We start from the raw sequence: 22,885 nt of genomic DNA, 5'->3' as shown, positions 1-22,885 counted from the left end.
GGGGTACACAGAGGTCTTCCAGGGGGTACATCAACTCATGTTGATATTTGCCTAGTTTTACAACAGACTACATAAAAAGCACTAGCAAAGTCAGTACAAATTAAAATTTCAAACAATGACTTGTCTATACTGTTCTATACACTATACACTGAAATGTAAGTACAATATTTATATTCCAAGCCATTTATTTTATAATTATATGGTAACAGTGAGAAAGTAAGCAATTTTACAGTAAAAGTGTGCTGTGATACTTTTGCATTTTTATTTCTGATTTTGTAAGTAAGTAGTTTTTAAGTGAGGTGAAAGTTGGGGGTACGCAAGACAAATCAGACCCCTGAAAACAGTAATCTGGAAGGTTGAGAGCTATCACTATAACCAATCCTCTGAGCCGTCTCTTCCCTAGACAATAGTTTCTATTACAAACTACATTTTATTAATCAGATTAAAAATCATATTTAACAAGCCCATATTTCCTTTTCCATGGTATTTGAGATTGTCCCCGCACAAACACTTCATTTCTCTCAGCACAGACATGAAAATGTATTTATTTTCACTTTTGTTTCTTCTCCTTTTTTAAATAACGGTTACTTTTGAGATTTTCCCAAAGAGAATAATGTTTCAAGGTTCAGGTTCCAAACATTAAGGGAGACTTTTTTTTTTTTTTTTTAAAGAAAACTTTAAGTTGACGTTTGAAAATAGCTCAGTGTAAATATTTCTAGTGGTTTTAGCTTTTATAAAGCTTATTTTTCCAAAACCTAAATTTGGAGACATCCTTCACACTTTATTTAAACAAGCTTTATTTTAAAAAATTGCTTTAAACTGAAAAGCTGCCTGACAAATTTCACCTCAAACTGATCTTTAGCAAATGCCTTATAATAGTAATGCTAGAAAAGCAAATATATTGGCACAATTTCTGATCTCAAACCTCAGCTGAAAAGGTTCTCTCGCTCTCAAAATTTTTCACCCCTGTTTATATCTGTAACTGTATGTAACTCCATGGAGCATTTTGGAATACAGTATATTTAGGTGACAGGATACAAATAAAAATTGTATTGTAGTATATAACAAAACTACATTTATGCTTGACAACTCCAACTGTTGTTATAAGTTCCCAACTGATCTTTTGACCTCGAGACTAGCTACAATGGAGTTCTGCTCTAGAACATGACTATTAGGATTGTTTCTCAAATATTTCCAGAGCAAAAGTGCTCAGTGGACAAGTTGAAAATGTGTGTACGTTTTTTCTAACTGCCACCACTGCAAACTCAATATGGAAGTAAAAAAAAAAAAGCTACGTCCTCTTTCTGGCTTACAATATCACAAACAAAGATCTGCAAACATTTATACACATTTAACATTACTCATATTACTCATATGAGTAATGTGAATAAGTATTTGAAGGATCAGGCCCCTAGTTAACAATTCTAGTAAGAGGAGCATGATAATACGTGACCCAGAATAGAACACAGCTCCGTCTCCCAGAGCTAACAGGTGTAAGAAGCAGCAAAATATATTTTAGTTAATGACAAGATATATTTTTCACTTCACAGGGGGTTGAGGAAGAAGGTGCCATTTTTACAGTCATGAATATGAAACCCAGAACCAACAGGCCAAGTACCATCCTGGAGCATCCACATTAGAGTCAATTAAATGTAAACACCTTTAGAGGAATTCATCACCTCCACATTTTTACAACAGCCTGAACCAGATAAAAGAGAGATGGAAGGGACCTATTAAATCCCTTAATATATCAGTAGCTAATGCAGAACTGGTGTACATTTTGCAACAAAACACTGCCAGAAGTAGAGGCATTAAAAAAAGACAAGTAAAATGAAAGCAAACCTGATATTTATTTGGTTCGCACCTGTCCTCCCTGGGTTATCAGTTCAAGCCTGACAGGGACCCATTTGCCAAGGCCAACTCAGTTCAAATAAAGCAAGTGACACTGAACCACCTTCTGATGCAAGGCTACCCTGAAAACACTTCCCATCCTGCCAAGTCAGTTGCTTTCCTCTATACAGGGCATCACCTCCCCCTCAATCCCCAGCCCCAGGGGGAAGCAGGGATGAATTGTCCAGCTGCAGTTTGGTTTGCTGGGGCGCTCAGCCCAACATCCATGAGAGGAAATAAACGACAAGGGGTTCCCGGGCTCAGCCAAGCGGCCCCCTCTCCACCCAGAAGCCAGGGTGAGCCTGGAGGCTGCAGGGAAGAGAGCCTCAGGGACTCACTCGATTTGGGGGGGGAAGGTCCTCAAGCTGGTCTCTAGCCAGTCACTGCCGGGGAAAGGGGGCACCACTCCTGAGGTGGAGGCACCCCTCAGTAACCACGCTGAAGAGAACCCCCCCCGGGTCACCCGTGGGGAGCAAGGATCCCCTCAGCGATAGCACAAGGGAGCAGCTCGACTGGGGCACCCCAAGGACAGGGGGGCGCGTGGGGGGGTCCTGCCCTGGGGCGCTGCCCGCGCGAGGGGGGGGGCGCGCGTGGGGGGTCCTGCCCTGGGGCGCTGCCCGCGCGGGGGGGGGCGCGCGTGGGGGGGTCCTGCCCTGGGGCGCTGCCCGCGCGAGGGGGGGGGCGCGCGTGGGGGGGTCCTGCCCTGGGGCGCTGCCCGCGCGAGGGGGGGGGCGCGCGTGGGGGGGTCCTGCCCTGGGGCGCTGCCCGCGCGAGGGGGGGGGCGCGCGTGGGGGGGTCCTGCCCTGGGGCGCTGCCCGCGCGAGGGGGGGGGCGCGCGTGGGGGGGTCCTGCCCTGGGGCGCTGCCCGCGCGAGGGGGGGGCGCGCGTGGGGGGGTCCTGCCCTGGGGCGCTGCCCGCGCGAGGGGGGGGGCGCGCGTGGGGGGGTCCTGCCCTGGGGCGCTGCCCGCGCGGGGGGGGGGCGCGCGTGGGGGGGTCCTGCCCTGGGGCGCTGCCCGCGCGAGGGGGGGGGCGCGCGTGGGGGGGTCCTGCCCTGGGGCGCTGCCCGCGCGAGGGGGGGGCGCGCGTGGGGGGGTCCTGCCCTGGGGCGCTGCCCGCGCGAGGGGGGGGGCGCGCGTGGGGGGGTCCTGCCCTGGGGCGCTGCCCGCGCGAGGGGGGGGGCGCGCGTGGGGGGGTCCTGCCCTGGGGCGCTGCCCGCGCGAGGGGGGGGGCGCGGGGGGGGGGTCCTGCCCTGGGGCGCTGCCCGCGCGAGGGGGGGGGGCGCGGGGGGGGGTCCTGCCCTGGGGCGCTGCCCGCGCGAGGGGGGGGGGCGTGTGGGGGGGGTCCTGCCCTGGGGCGCTGCCCGCGCGAGGGGGGGGGGCGTGTGGGGGGGGGTCCTGCCCTGGGGCGCTCCTGCCCTGGGGCGCTGCCCGCGCGAGGGGGGGGCGTGGGGGGGGTCCTGCCCACGGCCCCTCCCCAGGTGAGGGGGTCTCTCGCGGCGGGGGTCCCGGACTCCCAGCTTCCTCACCTGCAGCCGCTCTGCGAAGAAATAAACCGCACCACAGCCGCAACACGGGGGCGGCCGCACTGCGCAGGCGCGGCGTGCGCCCCGCCCCGTAGCCAATAGACAGGGGACGTGGAGCGGGACGGGGGGGGGGGGGCCACCCACTCCGCCAGCGCAGCCGCACACAGACCCTGCCAGGGACCGGGGAGAGTGTGCAACGCCCCAATACAGCCGCACACAGACCTTGCCAGGGACCGGGGAGCGTGTGCAACCCCCCAATACAGCCGCACACGGATTCTGCCACCCCCTGGCTTAAACCTCCTGGTTCCCATCATACACAGCATCTGCAGTTTGGTTCAATGGCTCTCAACACCCCCACTATACAAATTGTTCCAGCACCTCTCCTGGAGGCACCTGGAGGGTGATCTAGGGAGTGGCGCCAGGATCAACCCCAAAGCAAATGGGGGGCTGGGGGCTGTGTGCAGAAGAGGATGTAATGCATTCAGCCCTTTGCAGCAATCACACCCTGGCTTCACACAGTGCTTGGAGCACTCCGCCCGGATTCAACGTGCCGCTACACCTCTGCAGTTTGATTAGCCTTTCGCTCAGCGTCTGCAGCATAGTCTTTGCTCCTTGCCATGTACGCCCCCCGCCCCCCGAACTGCAACAGGAGTGGTAGTGCAGGGTGCCCCTTCTCAGTGACATTAACCATCAGAGCTGGCGGTACCAGTCTCCCCATCCCAATGGCTTTGCAACGAGGGCTGGGGGTGCCAGGCTGGCCACCCCATTGCACTGGAATCAGGGACAATCATTTGGCCAAGTGGCTGGAGAGCTGGTTGGTTCTTTTGTGCATGGTAAATACTGTAAAATATCATGTTCTCTGGCCTGGATGAAAGATGCGGCAGTGTGTGGGAGTGATTATGGGGGAACAGATGATACAGTAGCATGGGGTAAGTAGCGAAGCACTTGATGGGGTTGGCCATATGTACGCTACAAAATTAAGTCGACTTTATCTAATTCGACCTTGAGCCTCTGAATGACTTAAGTCGATTGTGCGTGGCCACACCATGCTCATTGTCTCCATGGAGTGCGTCCTCAGTAGCAGTGCCTGCATCAATGCACAAAGCAGTGCATCGTGGGTAGCTATCCCAAAGTGCAACTTGCCGCAGTGTGTTTTGGGAAATTTGTGCGATGCCTCATAGGACCAAAACATTGTCCTGGGGAGAATAGGAACATTGTGTCGGCATCCCACTCAATGGCAAACAACTCAGTGGTTTTCGCGCCTTAAAACGCGTACACCAGAACCCCGGAAGCATGGATCCTGCTCAGTTGTGCACTCTTGCTGTGAGCATCTCAATCATCTTGTGCATTCTCGTGCAGTATTTCCAGAGCCAAAGTAGGGTCTGCTGCACAGAACATAGCAATGTCCTGCAAGCAGCCCTGCTGCAAGCCATTGAAAAAAGCAATTCACAGTTACTACTGGCAGTCACAGAGCAGCTGCACACTGTTGAGCGCCGTTTCTGGTCCCAGAGTAGCAGCTGTGTTAGTCTGTATTCGCAAAAAGAACAGGAGTACTTGTGTCACCTTAGAGACTAACAAATTTATTTGACCATAAGCTTTCGTGAGCTACAGCTCACTTCATCGGATGCATGCAGTGGAAAACACAGTAGGGAGATTTTCTATACACAGAGAACATGAAACAATGGGCGTTACCATACACACTGTAATGAGAGTGATCAGGTAAGGTGAGCTATTACCAGCAGGAGAGAAAACAAAACCAAAAACCTTTTGCAGTGATAATCAAGATGGGCCATTTCCAGCAGTTGACAAGAACGTGTGAGGAACAGTAGGGGGAGGAAATAAACATGGGGAAATAGTTTTACTTTGTGTAATGACACATCCACTCCCAGTCTTTATTCAAGCCTAATTTAATGATGTCCAGTTTACAAATTAATTCCTATTCAGCAGTCTCTTGTTGGAGTCTGTTTTTGAAGATTTTTTGGTGCATCATCAAAGATCTACAACCTATCCTGAAGGACGACCCACCACTCTCACAGATCTTGGGAGACAGGCCAGTCCTTGCTTACAGACAGCCCCGCAACCTGAAGCAAACGCTCACCAGCAACCACACACCACACAACAAAAACACTAACCCAGGAACCTATCCTTTGCAGTTGGCCCATTGCCAACTGTGTCCACATATCTATTCAGGGGACACCATCATAGGGCCTAATCACATCAGCCACACTATCAGAGGCTCATTCACCTGCACATCTACCAATGTGATATATGCCATCATGTGCCAGCCATGCCCCTCTGCCATGTACATGGGTCAAACTGGACAGTCGCTATGTAAAAGAATAAATGGACATAAATCAGATGTCAAGAATTATAACATTCAAAAACCTGTTGGAGAACACATCAATCTCTCTGGTCACTCGATTACAGACCTAAAAGTTGCAATTCTTCAACAAAAAATCTTCAAAAACAGACTCCAACAAGAGACTGCTGAATTGGAATTCATTTGCAAACTGGACACCATTAACTTAAGCTTGAATAAAGACTGGGAGTGGATGTGTCATTACGCAAAGTAAAACTATTTCCCCATGTTTATTTTTCCCCCCTACTGTTCCTCACACGTTCTTGTCAACTGCTGGAAATGGCCCATCTTGATTATCACTGCAAAAGGTTTTTAGTTTTGTTTTCTCTCCTGCTGGTAATAGCTCACCTTACCTGATCACTCTTCTTACAATGTGTATGGTAACACTCATTGTTTCATGTTCTCTGTGTATAGAAAAGCTCCCTACTGTATTTTCCACTGCATGCATCCAATGAAGTGAGCTGTTGTTGGATCATATTGAAGAAGTTCTGTATTAAAATCAAGAATGAGTTTGATTCCCCATAGTTTAAATTCCAGGGTATTACTAATTAAGAGGTCTCTTGGTTTTTAGTACTGTTTCTCTTCCTCTATGTGTGAAACTTGCAAGCTGCTAATTGTGTTAGTACATTCTAAGACAGAGTCTGTTCTCAAAGCAATTCTTTGTAACAACAACTACTCACACAGAGAGAGACTCAAAGCAATACTCTGTAACAACAGAAACAGCACCCAGAGACTCCCCGCCCTTTTGTTGTATTCATCTCGCTTTGTTAACAATTGTGATTAAAATAGAGATAGAGGATGTATGTGGATGGATGCTTGGTGTGGATAATAACTGAATGATCAGGGAGGTGCCAGCCTAAGAATCCAGTGTCCATCGGCTGAAGAAGAGGTCAAGTGGAAATAACCAGAGGACCCCCGGAGGGCAGACTGGAATCCACCCAACAGCCTCAAGAATGGGAGAACCAAAGAACAAAATAACATCTAGCAGCACGGAGCTGTCAGGAATGTGACATCTGCTGATTGATTCAGCAACAGCATGATGAAGCAATTCCCATAGACTGGCATAGGAAGAAATTCCTATAAAAATGGACTCTAGAAAGTGAGAACTTTGGGGTCTGATTCTGCAAACCAACTTCCAGGAGCATCAGACGAGCATCTGACAAGGCTCTGCTCCCTCCTCACGTCCAGGCCACCTGGCCAGTGGCCTGGCATGAGCAACTCTAAGGCTGGTAACTATGATAACAACATTACAGAACCTGTGTGTGTGTGTGTGTGTGTGTGTGTGTGTGTATGAATGAATGTGTGAATAAATATGAGATTGAATGGAATGCTATAGCTATAACTAACTGCTTACTATGATTCTTTCTGTATTCACAATAAATGTGGCATTTTGCCTTTTCCCCTTTAATAAAATCCTGCTGGTTTTTATTTTATTGGTATAACACTGTAGCTCACGAAAGCTTATGCTCAAATAAATTTAGTCTCTAAGGTGCCACAAGTCCTCCTTTTCTTGTTTCTGGTCCCGTGAAACAAGCACTGACTGGTGGGACCGCATCATTTTGCAGGTCTGGGATGACAAGCAGTGGCTGCAGAACTTTCAAATGCAGAAGGCCACCTTCCAGGAACTTTGTGCAGAGTTTTCCCCTGCCCTGCAGTTCAGCCTCACAAAAATGAGAGCTGCTCTGACAATGGAGAAGCGAGTGGCAATCACTATTTGGAAGTTTGCAACGCCAGACAGTTACCAGTCAGTGGGGAATCATTTTGGAGTGGATAAATCACTTTGGGAGTTGCTGTGCTCCAAGTGTGCAGGGCCATTAATTGACTTCGGCTATGAAGGGTAGCAAGTCTGGGAAATGTGCAGGACGTAGTGGATGGTTTTGCCGCAGTGGGGTTCCCTAACTGTGGTGGGGTGATAGATGGCACAAATATCCCCATCTTGGCACCAGACCAGCTTGCCAAAAAGTACATAAACCAAAAGGGATACTTTTCAATGGCATTGCAAGTGCTGGTGGATCACAGGGGGCATTTCACCGACATCAGCGTAGGATGGTCGGGAAAGGTTCATGACGCGCACATCTTTAGGAACTCGGGTCTGTTCAAAAAGCTGCAGTCTGGGACTTTCTTTCCAGTCCACAGAATGAACATTGATGACATTGAGATACCTATAGTTACCCTGGGGGACCCAGCCTACCCCTTGCTCCCATGGCTCATGAAGCCGTACACCGGCCGTCTGGACAGCAGTAAGGAACGGTACAATTATAGGCTCAGCAAGTGCAGAATGGTGGTTGAATGTGCCTTTGGTCGTTTGAAAGGGCGCTGGAGCAGTTTACGGACAAGGTTGCACCTTAGTGAAGAGAAGATCCCAATGGTTATAGCTGCTGACTGTGTGCTCCATAATCCCTGTGAAAAAAAGGGGGGAAATTTTCCACAGGGTCTGGCAGTTGAGACAGATCACATGGCAGCCATTTTTGAGCAGCCAGACACCAGGGCAATAAGAAGAGCACAGCAAAGGGCACTGCGTATCCCGAGGCTTTGAAAAGCCGTTTCAATAATGAGTCACAGTAATGTGAACTGCTTGTCTGCATTGTGCTTTCCCAAACCTTCATCTGCCTTGTATCACTGTCCTTGTAAAGCCAACCCCTCCCCCCAAGCCCACTGCTTCTATCAATAAAGAACATTTATTTCTCAAATCCATTTACTTTATTTAACAAACATAAGTAAAGAAGGGGAACAGGAAAAAAAAGGTAACCTTGGGGAAAAGAGGTTGTAAAGTTGGAACGGGAGAAACATTTTCAGCTGTCAGAATAGCAGCCGTGTTAATCTGTATCCGCAAAAAGAACAGGAGGACTTGTGGCACCTTAGAGACTAACACATTTATTAGAGCATAAGCTTTCGTGAGCTACAGCTCACTTCATTGGATGCATGCAGTGATCCGATGAAGTGAGCTGTAGCTCACGAAAGCTTATACTCAAATAAATGTGTTAGTCTCCAAGGTGCCACAAGTCCTCCTGTTCTATTTTCAGCGGTGTAACATAACACCGCATTCCAGACCATCAAAGGCCTGTGAATGGGCGCCTTCTGTTCCTTGTACCCTCCCCCACTTGGGGGAGGGTGATTCTGGGCCAGGCGATGTTGGCTGGCTGTCCACCAGGGTCTGCAGGGGGACTCTACCCTCCTGCTTCTGTTCCCGCTATTCAACCAGACGCCTCAACAGGTCTGCTTGGTCCCTCATAATCTGAAGCATCTCATCCTGCGCTGCTCGCTCGTGCTCACTGGAAGCTTTTCTGCTCCCCATGTCCATGTCTAACTGTGATGGGTTGGATCACAGAAGGCCCCTGGGGAACTGCCACCTGATGTGCTGAGACTACCTCTGAGCCCATTTTCCCTGGCGGCCTGGGACTTCAGTGCCCTGCCTGGTTGTGCCAGACATGCCAGCCTGCTGCAAACCCAGACCCAGGTCTGAACCTCGTCGCCCAAACGCTGCAGGCTTAACTGAAAACAGCTGAAGAAGTGCTCCTGTTTCCAGCACTCGGATACCCAACTCCCAATGGGGTCCAAACCCCAAATAAATCCGTTTTATCCTCTATAAAGCTTATACAAGGTAAACTCATAAATTGTTCGCCCTCTATAACACTGATAGAGAGATATGCACAGCTGTTTGCACACCCCCCCTCCAGGTATTAATACATACTCTGGGTTAATTAATAAGTAAAAAGTGATTTTATTAAATACAAAAAGTAGGATTTAAGTGCTTCCGAGTAATAACAGACAGAACAAAATAAAATAAATAAAACACGCAAGTCTAAGCCTAATACAGTAATAAAACTGAATACAGATAAAATCTCACCCTCAGAGATGTTCCAATAAGTTTCTATCACAGACTGGAGGCCTTCCTAGTCTGGGCCCAATCCTTTCCCGGGTACAGTCCTTGTTCCAGGTCAGGTGGTAGCTAGGGGATTTCTCATGACTGCAGCCCCCTCTGTTCTGTTCCACCCCATTATATATCTTTTGCACAAGGCGGGAATCCTTTGTCCCTCTCTGGGTTTCCACCTCTCCTTCTAAATGGAAAAGCACCAGATTAATGATGGATTCCAGTTCAGGTGACATGATCACATGTCTCTGTAAGACTTCATTTCCCACTTGCCAGCACACAGGTGTACAGGAAGACATACAAGTAAACAGAGCCATCTACAGTCAATTGTCCTGGTTAATGGGAGCCATCAAGATTCCAAACCACCATTAATGGCCCACACTTTGCATAATTACAATAGGCCCTCAGAGTTATATTTCATATTTCTAGTTTCAGATACAAGAATGACACATACATACAGATAGGATGACCACACTCAGTAGATTATAAGCTTGTGAGGTGTGCACGTTGCTTGTGGGGGTGGTGGTAGGGTCACCCCCGAGAATCGCATGCAGCTCATTGTAGACCCGGCATGTGTGGGGTTCAGCACCAGAACGCCGGTTCGCCTCCCTTGCCTTCTGGTACGCTTGGCGAAGTTCTTTGATTTTCACAGGGCACTGCTGGGTGTCCCTCGTGTAGCCCTTCTCCCCCGTTCCACGAGCGATCTTTGCACAGATGTCAGCATTTCTTCTGCTGGCTCGGAGCTCTACCTGATCAGACGCTTCTCCCCACACAGCGATAAGATCCGACACCCCCTGTGCAGACCAGGCTGGAGCGTGTTTGGGCCGTGTCGTCTCCATGATCAGCTGTGCTCAAGCTGGCATGTTCCCAATGCTGATCAAACAGGAAATGGGAAATCAAAAATTCCCGGGGCTTTAGCAGGGGAGGGGCTGTTTCCTGTGTACCTGGCTACAGTGCAGCAGAGTTAAGAATGATCTCCAGAGCGGTCACAGATGAGCATTGTGGGACACTTCCTGGAGGCCAAGTCAGTCGAATTACACAACGCTGCGTCTGCACTACCTCGCAGTCAGCCCATGAAAATCAAATTAAGTGCTACGCCTCTCACAGAGGTGGATTACAGAAGTCGACATTAGAGGCGACTTAGGTCAGCGTAAAGGACCTGGTCGTGGAGACACATACATTAACAGGTCAGCGCAAGGTGGCTTCCTTCGACCTAACTTTTTAGTGTAGATCACTAGTGTGGGAGAGTGAGGCTGGTGCAAGCAAGGGAAGTGAAACAGGAAATCACAGGGCACTAAAAGACAGAGAAGACTCCTGTGTGTGTGTGCCGAAGCTGTCTAGCCACTAGAATCTCTCCACTGTGCTATGCCCCTTTGTTTTCAGTTTTAACCAGAGGTGAAAGTAAGCCGGTCTGGTCCGGTACGGCGTGCTGGATCGGACTGGCTTCCCCAGGCTGGCAATTTAAAGGACCCAGGGCTCCCCACAGTGGCCAGAGCCCCGGGCCCTTTAAATTGCCTCCCGAGCCCCGCTGCTGGAGCCCTGAGGTAGCAGTGGCAGGGCTTCAGCGGTGATTTAAAGTGTCCGGGGCTCCCCGCAGCAGCCGAAGCCCCAGGTCCTTTAAAGCGCTGCCCAAGCCCCACTGCCAGAGCCCTGGGGTAGCAGCGGCAGGGCTCCGGCGGTGATTTAAAGGGCCTGGAACTCCACTTGCGGTAGCGGCAGCTGGAGCCCCGGGCCCTTTAAATCGCCCCTGAGCCCTGGGCTCCAAGCCGCCTCTGCAGCTGGTAGCTCGGGGGGTGATTTAAAGGCCCCGGGGGTCCCAACTGCAGCCGGAGCCCCTGGGCCTTTAAATCTTGATTTAAAGGGCCCTGGTATTTAAAGGCCCCACCTCTTCCGGTTGAGGCCACGCCCCCTGCTCAGGACTCCGGCATACCGGTAAGTCCTTTAAATTACTTTCACCCCTGGTTTTAACTGATTTTTACTGACAAAATCCCACGTTTTACAAAAAGTATTATTTTGACCCCAATTTTCACCCTATGTTTGTATCTTTCAAATATATATAAAAAAACTTCTTTTATTAGGAAAATACAATGCATTGCATGAGATATCTGTATTACAATAATACATTAGTCTGCATATATGCAAAGCTGCCTGTTGAAGTAAGGCTATGTATTAGTCTAGAAGATACACACAATAAACAAATAGGGACACATGCAAGCTCTGAAGTGCGTGCACATCTGAACATACTGATGAATCTCACGCCCACTACGTACACATTTCAAGCTGTTAGCAGACAACGGTTTAAAGATCTGACACACTAAAATGGGAAGAAAATCAAAATCTGTCCTTCCATCCACCAAAATAAACGCCAATATTTACCCAGAAAAATTAATAGTTTTTTGCACCAGTTTTCAACTGCTTTTGTTGTTGTAGTAATAAACACTGAGCCCCAGACCTGCCGCTTTCACAACACGGTGCATGAAATACTTTGTGAAGAACCCCTCCAAGCATCTCACACGCTACAGTGGATACTTCAGCAGAGCCTGAGACAGAGACCCCTGCTATGAACAGTGAGGAGGTGTGGGGGGGACACAGTGGGGGGGGTACCACGAGCTATGCCACAAGCCAGGACCTGTTTGATACCCTTCTGCAGTCTAGTCAATCCCAGCAGCTGAGCACGGGGGAGCCCAATGCTGCTGAATGCATTTTTCTTTACAATGTTTAAATTTAGAAATGGCGCCTAGCCCACCCCCAAGCTAACAAGACACAGGTACAGACGCTCCCCGACTTACGCAATCGTTCTGCTCCGGAAAGCCTTGCGTAACTCAAATCTTGCGTAAGTCGGAAACATATACCCAACCATTACGCCAAAAAAAACCCCAACCCTCCTATTTCTAGTTTACGGAACTTTTTCCATAAGCGCAGATTTGCATAAGTCGGGTCTTGCATAACCCAGGGAGCGTCTGTATTCACTCATCCTTGTTTTACTCATACAAGAAGTAGAGATACAACAAATGGAGGTGGAGTTATCTGCTTTCCATTCCCCCACTGGGTTTTGGGGGGAGTGGGGAGGTCGTGTGGAGCAGTTTGTTTATGTACTCAGGGCCGTCCCTTGAATCCTCCTGAGAGATCTCGATGCAACTTTCCTGGAGATACTCTGCAGTCCTCTCCTGAAGGTTTCTACGGGTGGCCGCCTTGTTCCTTCCTCCACAGTAGGGCACTTTCCCATGCCACTTTGCAGTGAATTCAGATGGTACCATTGCAGTAAACAGGCTCGCACCATATGGGCTTGGGCGGCTTTGAGACGCCCACAGTAATGGGCTTTCTGTGCCCTGGTTATCCTCCGGAGTAAGGTATAAGCTCAAATCACCATTGACTGTGCAAACAGTGCCAATGTTCACAGCCATGCAACCGAAATTCCTTCCCATCACCACCCCGCCCTGGCTCACTGTAATCACCATGGCTGGGCTAGAGAGGAATGCTGTGCCATGGAATTCCAAAGCTGTCATGTCAACAAGTATGTCTTATTAAAAGTTTTATAGGAATATGCAAAGCGAGTTTTGAAACTTGTCTTTCCCTTTCTCTTGTGACTATAAATCCAACGATACATCTGTCTGTTTTTATCATCTGATGCTGATGCTGCAGCCCTGCAGGGCGCCCCCTCCACACCTGCAGAATACCTGACCCTGAGGAGGAGAAAGAATAGGAATTCAGGATGACATGTTCAGCGAAATCCTGCAAGCCGGTGCTGCATCAGACTGCGAACAAAGGGCCTGGAGGGCCGACATGCCAGACAGCATGGAGAAGGAGACAGCAGACAAGAGAAAGGCCCAGGAAAAGGAGCAGGAGATGCACCTGAACATAGAATCATAGAATCACAGAATATCCGGGTTGGCAGGGACCTCAGGAGGTCCTCTAGTCCAACCCCCTGCTCAAAAGCAGGACCCATCCCCAATTAAATCATCCCAGCCAGGGCTTTGTCAAGCATAATGGGTCTTCTCAGGCAGCAAACTCAAATGCTGCAGGCCCTGGCTGACCTACAGGTCCAAACATCCCAGACTTCCCACCCTTTGAAATCCTCAAAGAATTCCATGGAAACAGGTCCCTACACTCTCCAGTGTATATCATGTAGCATCCCGGGCTGCATCCTTACACCTACCCCTCCATGCCAGGGGACAGCAAGGAAAACTATAGCTTCATATATACTGACCTGTGAGAACCACGGTTTGTGTATGTGTCGCCAAAATGGACTCCATCTGTGCATGAAATGGACAAAAATGTTTGCTGCCTTTCCAATTTTAAAGATCCGTTCCATTAAGTTACGTTAAAAGTTTGTATTGTGTGGCCTGCTTCTTGCACGTTGTTTTCCTGTACTGTTTTTGACACTCAACACATTTCTTTTTTTTTTAAATAAAGTGATTTTTATTAGTTCACAACACATATTGCAGAATGCCGAGCAGGGCCAAAGCATCCAGTATTTGTCAATGTACAGCACTACAGAACTCATAGGTTCAAGAAAACATCCAGTCTTATGTATAAATGTACAGCAAGCCTGGAAGTTAGAACAAAGCCAAGCAGGGGTCAAGAACCAGGGCCCTGGAACACCTAGGGGCATAGCCAGTGGTGAGCTGGAGCCGGTTCGCACCGGTTTGCGCAAGCCGGTTGTTACATTTTGAAGCCGGTTTAGAACCGGTTGTTAAAGGGGTGGGCAAACTCCGGCCCGAGGGCCACATGCGGCCCGCGGGACCATCCTGCCCGTCCCGCCTGAGCTCTCGGCTGGGGAGGGTCCCCTGTGAATTTTTACTCACCTGGCGGCGCTCCGAGCCTTCGGTGGCACTTCGGGGGCAGGTCCTTCAGTGCCACTGAAGACCCGGAGCGACTGAAGGAACCGGTTCTTCAGCTTCTGGCAGCTCATCACTGGGGGTAGCTGAGAGCAGAGCAGAGCCAAAGGACAGACTCAGGGATCAGAAGCCAAATGCCAGAGCCAAAGGGTGAGCCAGAGATGTGGTTGGAAAGCGGAGCTGAGGGTTGCAGCCAGATATCAGGAGCTGAATGACAGAGCTAAGGGGCGAACCAGAAACATGGTCAGGAAGTGGAGCCAGGGTTTAGAGCCAGAAATCGTAAGCCAGACGCCAGAGCCAATGGGGGAGAGCTGCGGCATGGTCAGGGAATGGAACTGGGGATCAAAGCCAGGGGTGCCAAGGGTGGAAAAGGACGGGAACTGAAACAGGTGCCAACAGGCTGGGTAGGAACGGGAGCAAGAGCAGGAGCGTGCCCAGGCCGGATGGGAGCAGGTGCAGGGAGCAGGAGCGCAGCTGCAGCAAGGGATGCACTGAGCAGCCAGTGAGCGCTGTCTCTGCTGGGTCAAGCTGGAGATTAACTCTGCCCCTCCACCAACCAGGAAGTGCAGTCAATCAGGATCAGCTATCATGCCAATGAGTTGCTAGGAGACTGACCCTGCAGCCGCTGGCTCCCTGACACAATGCAGCTGTCGTTCCAGTGTCCCTGCGCTGTAGGGTTGGGGCGAGCTCAGCACTCAGATCCTGGAACGTTCTGCAGCCACTGCTCGTCATCTAGGGTGACCAGACACCAAATGTGAAAACTCAGGACGGGGGTGGGGGTCATAGGAGCCTATATAAGAAAAAGACCCAAAAATTGGGACTGTCCCTATAAAATCAGGACATCTGGTCACCTTATCGTCATCCCAAACTTGCATTACGCTGCAATCCCACGAGTCAGTGCTTGTTTGTCGGGCCCAGAAGTGGCGCTTCACCGTCCACAACGACTCCATGAACGCCACCAACAACCCTGAACGGCTTTTCACTACGTTCCTTAGTAAACTGTCCTGGGAGAAACCGTCCCGTCCCCCCTTTTTGTGTGGTCTGCAAATACCCGAGGATAGGGCATCCTGTGTTCGCAACATTCATGAGAACAGTGCTGAGCTCTGCAGGCGGCATGCTTCTGTCAGAGAAGGCAGACACTGCAAAACGCCACATAGGTTCGTGGGATTTTTTTAAAAAAAGGTGCAACAATTATGGAATATGGATGGCATTATAGGATGGAGAAAGTTGCACGCTGGGAACTTGAGCCCTAGTTCTGAGAGATCCCTGCGCAACTCATTTTTACCTCACAACACACTGCAAAATTTCCCCCAAAGGCCCGGTGCATGACATGCTGAGATGCCTACCCACAGTGCACCACACTCTGCGTCGACACAACCGTTCCTGGTGAGTGCGCACAGTGCCGATGCAAGCAGCCAAGTAAGCATGCATGCAAGCAATATACCAATTTCAGTGGCTGTACCCTGACACAGATAATTTGTGTTGACCAAAGTTTGTCGTGACCAGAACAGGGAAAGAACTGAGCCCTTTCTTTTATTTGAGATGATTATTCAGGCCAATTTCCTCTCCCCCCGCAACACTGCATCTCCCACACTCTAGACTAGGGGGATCAGGTTTGTAGGAAGAGGCTTCCCAATGTCAGTGAGCTCTGTGTGGAGAAACCTTCAGAACCCCTTGGGCTCGAATTGTCACTGGGGACAATGGGGGAGGCAGATCAAAAGGACAAGAACAACGTCAATACAGAAAGAATATGTCTGTATTTAGTGTTGCCAATAATGGAATCGCTGTGGCAGCAACAGTGATGGATGCTTTGGAAATGTTCATAAATAAAATAAAATGACAATACATATTAGACTGTATATGTATTTATTATTGGGCAATACATGAGGTTAACCTATGCATCTTACAATACATGTGACACGTCACTGCTTTTATCCTAGCCAAAATAAATGCTATCTGCTATTGTAATATACCTAGATTAACCTCACATACAGCCCAATATTAATTAAAACAGCATAACCTAATACTGATCATTTATACTGTATTTGTGTCATATGGTATCTATATAATGAACAGGCTAGATAAATGCTACTGTATGACATATATATTGTTCCAACTGATAAAAGCTGCAGAATTAGAAAGGAAGAAAAAAGGTTTGATAGACACAGATGTGGATGCTATTTGTGTATTCATGTGAATCATGATTTCTGTTCTGACGTTTACCTTAGTGGGTGAGCAGAGCACTAGAGATCATGCACAAGTGATACAGTCATGATGTGATCTGTCCATCTCTAACCCGAGGGAAGATCAATGTCATAACAGAGATCAGTCAGAATTTTTATATAATTTTTTGTATCATAGAATCAGGTAGGTCTGGAAGGGACCTTGAGAGGTCATCTAGTCCAGTCCCCTGCACTCATGGCAGGACTAAGTATTATCTAGACCATCCCGGATAGGTGTTTGTCTCTTAAAAATCTCCAATGATGGAGATTCCACAACCTTCCTAGGCAATTTATTCCAGTGCTTGACCATCCTGACACTTAGGAAGCTTTTCCTACTGTCCAACCTAAACCACCCTTGCTGCAATTTAAGCCCATTGCTTCTTGTCCTAGCCTCAGAGGTTAAGGGAAATCATTTTTCTCCATTCTCTTTATAACAACCTTTTATGTACTTGAAAACTGTGATCACGTCCCCATTCACTCTTCTCTTCTCCAGACTAAACAAACCCAGTTTTTTCAATCTTCCCTCATAGTATTTGCTTTATTTTTTTTTTGGTCTCTGCTGCCTGATGGCATATTTCCGGTTCCAAATGAGGCGTGTGGTTGGCTGGTCAGTTCATAACTCTGGCTTTCGTAACTCTGAGGTTCCACTGTATGTAAAAAAACCATTTCAGACAAAAGTGTGAAATTCAAGTCGGCAGTGTCCTTTCTAGCTACTTATATGGCCCCATCATGGTAATTTCTGAGCGCGCCTTTCAGTGATGTCAGTTCCCCAAACGATAAATGCCCTGGATGTTCTTTATGTGCAGGTGTGCGTGTGCACATGTGTGGCTTAGTGCATCACATGCATGTGTGCAGATACACGCAAGTGCTTATAGTGACAGGGCGGGATTATGCCATTCTGAGGCCTAAGCGGTGTCAAGTGTAAGAGGCCCCATACCATAAAAAAAAAAATTCTTATTTTCACAGAAAGGACATTGAATTTATAAACATGAAAGCTTTATATTTGAATATATATACAAAGGCAAAGTTGTAAAAATAGAATAATAATCTAACTAAAACACGTCTTGCAATAGGTCTGTTTACATTATAAAATAGTTTCAAATTAACATATTTTCGTCTAGGATTTCTTAATTAGTAGATATGAAAACTTTATATCTACAGCAACACAAAAGCAGTTACAGTTACACAGACCAGCTTACTTAATGGAAGCAGTACAACCTGCAGTATGTCTGTTTCCACATCACATTGATTTTAACACTGAAATTTAAAATATTTTCTTTCATAATTTTTGGAGAGCAAAGTCACTGATGCTGTCCTCAAATGACAAGCTATGGAGTTTGTCACTTTCGATGGACAGAATGCTTAGGGCAGATTGCTTTTCTTGCAGCATTTTCGAGGCAGACATCTCTCTTCGCGTTCGCTTCTCTATCCTTGGTCTCCCCCAGGATCACTAATTAATCTCGAGTAAACACCTCAGACGCACAGAGTGACAACAAGCTATATGCATGAAAGAGAAAGAAAGAATTTACCAGAAAAAAGACTGGTAATCTCTAGATAGGCATTGAGAAAGTGAGAAAAACTAGCCTATATTCAAGCAAATATAATGAATATTATAGGCTTTAATAGCCAATAAATCATATATGCACATAGTTTGAAATAATTTGCTCATCAGTTACTCAGAATATTTTGATATATATGTATATCTTCCTTCACTTCCCCCAATACTCTCTATTTATCCTTTCATCAGCACTCTCTGATATTTACTGGGAATATAAGTACTGGGAAGGTTCTGGAAACTGATGGAGGGAAGCCAACACAAATTTATCCTCCTCAAGAAAGGTCGACTAGACCCAAGTCCATAAGACGATCACCTGCAAATTCAATCATGTGAAACCTGGATAGCCCATGAAGCAGAAAGCAGCGTGCACACTAAAATACACAATTGTACATATGTACAGATCCAAAGAAGAAAGAACACACTAACACTTAAGAAAATGAAGAAAAACAGGACCAAAGGCACTCTACAACCAAGTGTTCTGGACTGTAAACAAAAGATGGCGGCCGTCCGGCTATTACCAGCCAAGGGGGAAGCTATTCATGACGTCACTCCTAGGTCAGTCCCATACGAGTCCCACAAGCATGGCAGGATGGCTTCACGACACTGCCATCTCCGACCTCACTTTTTCCCCCAATTTTATTGGCAGTGAGATTATTTATTTATTTAACTGATTGACGAAGGCACGGTGAGAATTTTACCAGTCGCAGCTGGCCAACAAAACGGCGCCTTAGGAGACTGATAACAGACTTACTCGCAGAAATACTAATTTTACAAGTGCAAATTATATTTTTTTTCTCAGCCCTGGCCTCCTGCCTGTCAGCAATGAACAATTAGTGAAGGGTAACAGTAGGGTAAGATTTCAGAGTAACAGCCGTGTTAGTCTGTATTCGCAAAAAGAAAAGGAGGACTTGTGGCACCTTAGAGACTAACCAATTTATTTGAGCATGAGCTTTCGTGAGCTACAGCTCACTTCATCGGATGCATGCCGTGGAAACTGCAGCAGACTTTATATATACACAGAGAATATCACTTTGGATGGGCTATCACCAGCAGGAGAGTGAATTTGTGTGGGGGGGTGGAGGGTGAGAAAACCTGGATTTGTGCTGGAAATGGCCCACCTGATGATCACTTTAGATAAGCTATTACCAGCAGGACAGTGGGGTGGGAGGAGGTATTTTTTCATATTCTCTGTGTATATATAAAGTCTGCTGCAGTTTCCACGGTATGCATCCGATGAAGTGAGCTGTAGCTCACAAAAGCTCATGCTCAAATAAATTGGTTAGTCTCTAAGGTGCCACAAGTACTCCTTTTCAGTAGGGTAAGAGTATTTGTGTAGCCAGATGTGAACATTTTTGTCATATTTGAACGAAAATGTCAATATTTAGAGAGAATCTTCTTTTTCCCATATCTCCTTTATTAACTGATTTGTGCAGCTAACCAGACACTGACAAAGAAGGGTTTCCAGCTGCCAAAGCTCGCCAAGACTTCAGAAACAACTGGGCAGCTAGAATCAGTCCCAGACTTAGAACCTCCTTGCCAAAGGGTGGGGACAGCTCTTCAAAATCGGGACCGACACGGCCATTCCTGCAAGTCTCTTTACATGCTAGAAACTACTAACTAGCATCATTTATTTCCATCTTGTCCAGCTTGAGCTTCATCCGGCTAGCTCACTCACCCCCAAATCCCAGTGCTGGCCATACACGGGGACAGCAAGGAAGCTGCGTCATTGGGATAACATGGAAAGCAGGGGCAGCGTTGCAGGTCATCCACACAAATGCCAGAGCACCCCCCAACTCCCTTAGTTGCCTCACATCCATGTGGGGTAGAAGGGGAGACAAAATGAGCCCTGAGACAGAACCCCACACAAGAGAACCCAGGGGGCAGACGAGCAATCGTGTGTGCGTGCAGTTTTGTGTGCGTGACTCTGGGTGTGTGTGTGTCTCTGCAAGTTTCTGTGTGTCTATGTTTGTGTGTCTGTCCCTTTGTGTGCTTGTGAATGTGCCTGTGTGCTTTTGTTTGTGTCTGCATAGCTTTGTGCATCTTTGTGTGTGATGATCTGTGCACATGTGAGTCTGTGTTTAACTATTGCAGGGGTAGGCAACCTATGGCACGCGTGCCAAAGGCGGCACACGAACTGATTTTCAGTGGTGCTCACACTGCCCGGGTCCTGGCCGCCAGTCCCGGGGGCTGTGCTGCTGGCCTGGGGTACTGGCCGCTGGACCCCTTTCAGCTGGGGTTCCGTCCGCTCAGCCCGCTGCTGGCCGCTGGACTGGGGGGCTGTGCTGCCAGCCTGGGGTCCCAGCCGCCAGCCCAGGGCTCTGCAGCTGCCCCAAGCTGTGTCTCCCTGGCCCCAGCCTGGGGCAGTGAGGGGTGCACACAGGGGCAAGAAGGGGCACAGCTCAGCACCCCCACCTTAAAAATTGTTCCAATGCCACTGTCCTGGGATATTTTTAAGTCCTGATTTGCTGCTCTCATCACTGCCACGCCACGTGGACCAGCGCGCTGCGTTTGACGTTGAGATTAGAATGTATCTGCAAGAACGGGAATCAGAATTTTCTGACAGATTTCAAGATTTCCGGCGATTTGGCCCAATGCTTTCTTTTCTAATTCAACCTGAAAAGTTCAACGAAAGTGACTTGGATTTGTCAGTATTTCAGTGGATGGGGGTTGAGGATTTCAAAATGCAGCTCATTCAGTTATAAAGCTCAGAATTGTGGGCATCAAAGTTTGGTGATCTGCAGAGCGCATTTGAAGCTACCGAGAGAGATCATGGGGCCTCTATTCTGACCTGCTGGACGTCCTTGCCAGTGAAATTTAACTGTTTGAAGAAAATTGCGTTTGCAATGCTTTCAGCATTTGAATCCACATACCTGTGTGAGCAGGTATTTTCACACATGAAATCTGTCCTTTGTCCCTTTCGGAGCTAGTTAACAACTTATCACTCAGAAACCCATGTGCAGCCTAAAGTATCCAGATACATGGCAGACATTGGAAAACTCAGCAACGAAAAGCAAGGGCAAGGATCACACTAAACTGATAAGATCTGCATTTTAATTTAATTTTAAATGAAGCTTCTTAAACACTTTAAAAACCTTATTTACTTTACATACAACAATAGTTTAGTTATATAATATAGATTTATAGAAAGAGACCTTCTAAAAACGTTAAAATGTATGACTGGCACGCGAAACCTTAAATTAGAGTGAATAAATGAAGACTCGGCACGCCACTTCTGAAAGGTTGCCGCCCCCTGAACTATTGTGACAGACCCAGACCAGTGGGGTACAGGAGTCTGGTAGAAGGCAAATATACTGGCCACGGGATGAACAGTTTTCTGTTCCCTGAGTGACCAGAGCAGGGGCTGCCCTAGAGCAATTAGGATCCTGCTAGAGCCAATTAAGATAGGCAAGCTAATTAAGACTCCTGCAGCCAATTAAGAACTTATTAGAATCAATTATGGCAGGCAGGCTCATCAAGACACCTGGTTAAAAAAGGACCTCCCATCAGTTAGTGAGGGGGTGTGCAAGGAGCAGGCGTGCTGCTGGAGGACTGAAGACTATAAGTGTGATCAGGCTTCAGGAGGAAGATCCTGCAGTGAGGATAAAGAAGGTGCTGGGGGAAGGCCATGGGGAAGTAGCCCAGGGAGTTGTAGCTGTCACGCAGCTGAGACAGGGGACATTGTAGACAGCTGCATTCCACAGGGCCCTGGGCTGGAACCTGGTGTAGAGAGTGGGCCCGGGTTCCCCCCAACTCCTGATCAGACACAGGAGGAGTTGACCTGGTCTGTGAGAAACACCAGAATGGAAGGCCTAACATGGAAAGGGATCTGGCCTGTCCCCGACCCACTACGTGGGACACAGAGACTGCAGGGGTTGTTCTCCGTTTCCCCCATGCTGGCCAGTGATGAGGTTAGCTGAGTGAATGGCAGGTTTGAGCCTCTAGCAGAATCGGCCAAACTGAGGGCTGCCATGAACCTCTGAGGAGAACAAATCCGCCAAAAAGCGCAGGACCCACCAAGGCAGAGGAGGAACTTTGTCACACTGTGTATCTATAACAGTGTGTTTGTATATATGTGTGAGTGTGTGTGTGTCATTTTGTATGTTCATTTGTGTTATACTTATCTTTGCTTCCAGTATCACTGATGCACTAAAGGTTTTGCTTGGCATAAACACAACCCCCAACCTTTCTTTTCCGAATGGTGTCACTTGCTTCTGTCTGTGCCACAGGAAAGCTGCTGGCAGCAGCTGAGCAGATGACACTTTCTGCCTTCATCACTCGCCAGTTCTGCAGCCAGGGGAGGCATTCCCCTCCCACGTGACTCTCTTGCACTGAAGACAGGTGGTGAAACGTGAAACTAGAGCATTTGTTTAATGGAGTGTGCTGAAAATTGTATGAGACAAGCGTGTCCCATTTGTGGTACACGTAGCTAAGAGGCAGCTTGCCTTTTCATCACAAAACCAGACACTGAGCAGAGCCAGAAGGATTGCAGCTAGCAGGACAAACGGTTTAACAGGTGGACCTTGTACAATGAGGATCACAAAGATTTAAGGTACTTCCTATTGTTTCTGCATTGTGAGGTCCAAAAGAGATGGAACCAATTCCATCCCTGGTGCAACTCAACAAAT

The 22,885-nt window shown here is 48.1% G+C and overlaps 1 protein-coding gene across 1 annotated transcript in view; it reads right to left on the bottom strand.

Moving 5' to 3' along the window:
* Positions 1-3,496, bottom strand: part of NT5C2 (5'-nucleotidase, cytosolic II) — an 87,339-nt gene extending 83,843 nt beyond the window's left edge. The window contains exon 1 of the mRNA XM_073354479.1: positions 3,416-3,496. The gene's annotated coding sequence lies outside the window, so the exon portion shown is untranslated. The remainder of the gene's footprint in view (positions 1-3,415) is intronic.
* Positions 3,497-22,885: the final 19,389 nt, after the last annotated feature.

The sequence above is a fragment of the Lepidochelys kempii genome, chromosome 7 (genome assembly GCF_965140285.1).
Source record: "Lepidochelys kempii isolate rLepKem1 chromosome 7, rLepKem1.hap1, whole genome shotgun sequence".
Classification (NCBI taxonomy): Eukaryota; Metazoa; Chordata; order Testudines; family Cheloniidae; genus Lepidochelys; species Lepidochelys kempii.
The sequence above is the reverse complement of the archived record's forward strand: the minus strand, read 5'-3'. Positions and strand labels throughout refer to the sequence as shown.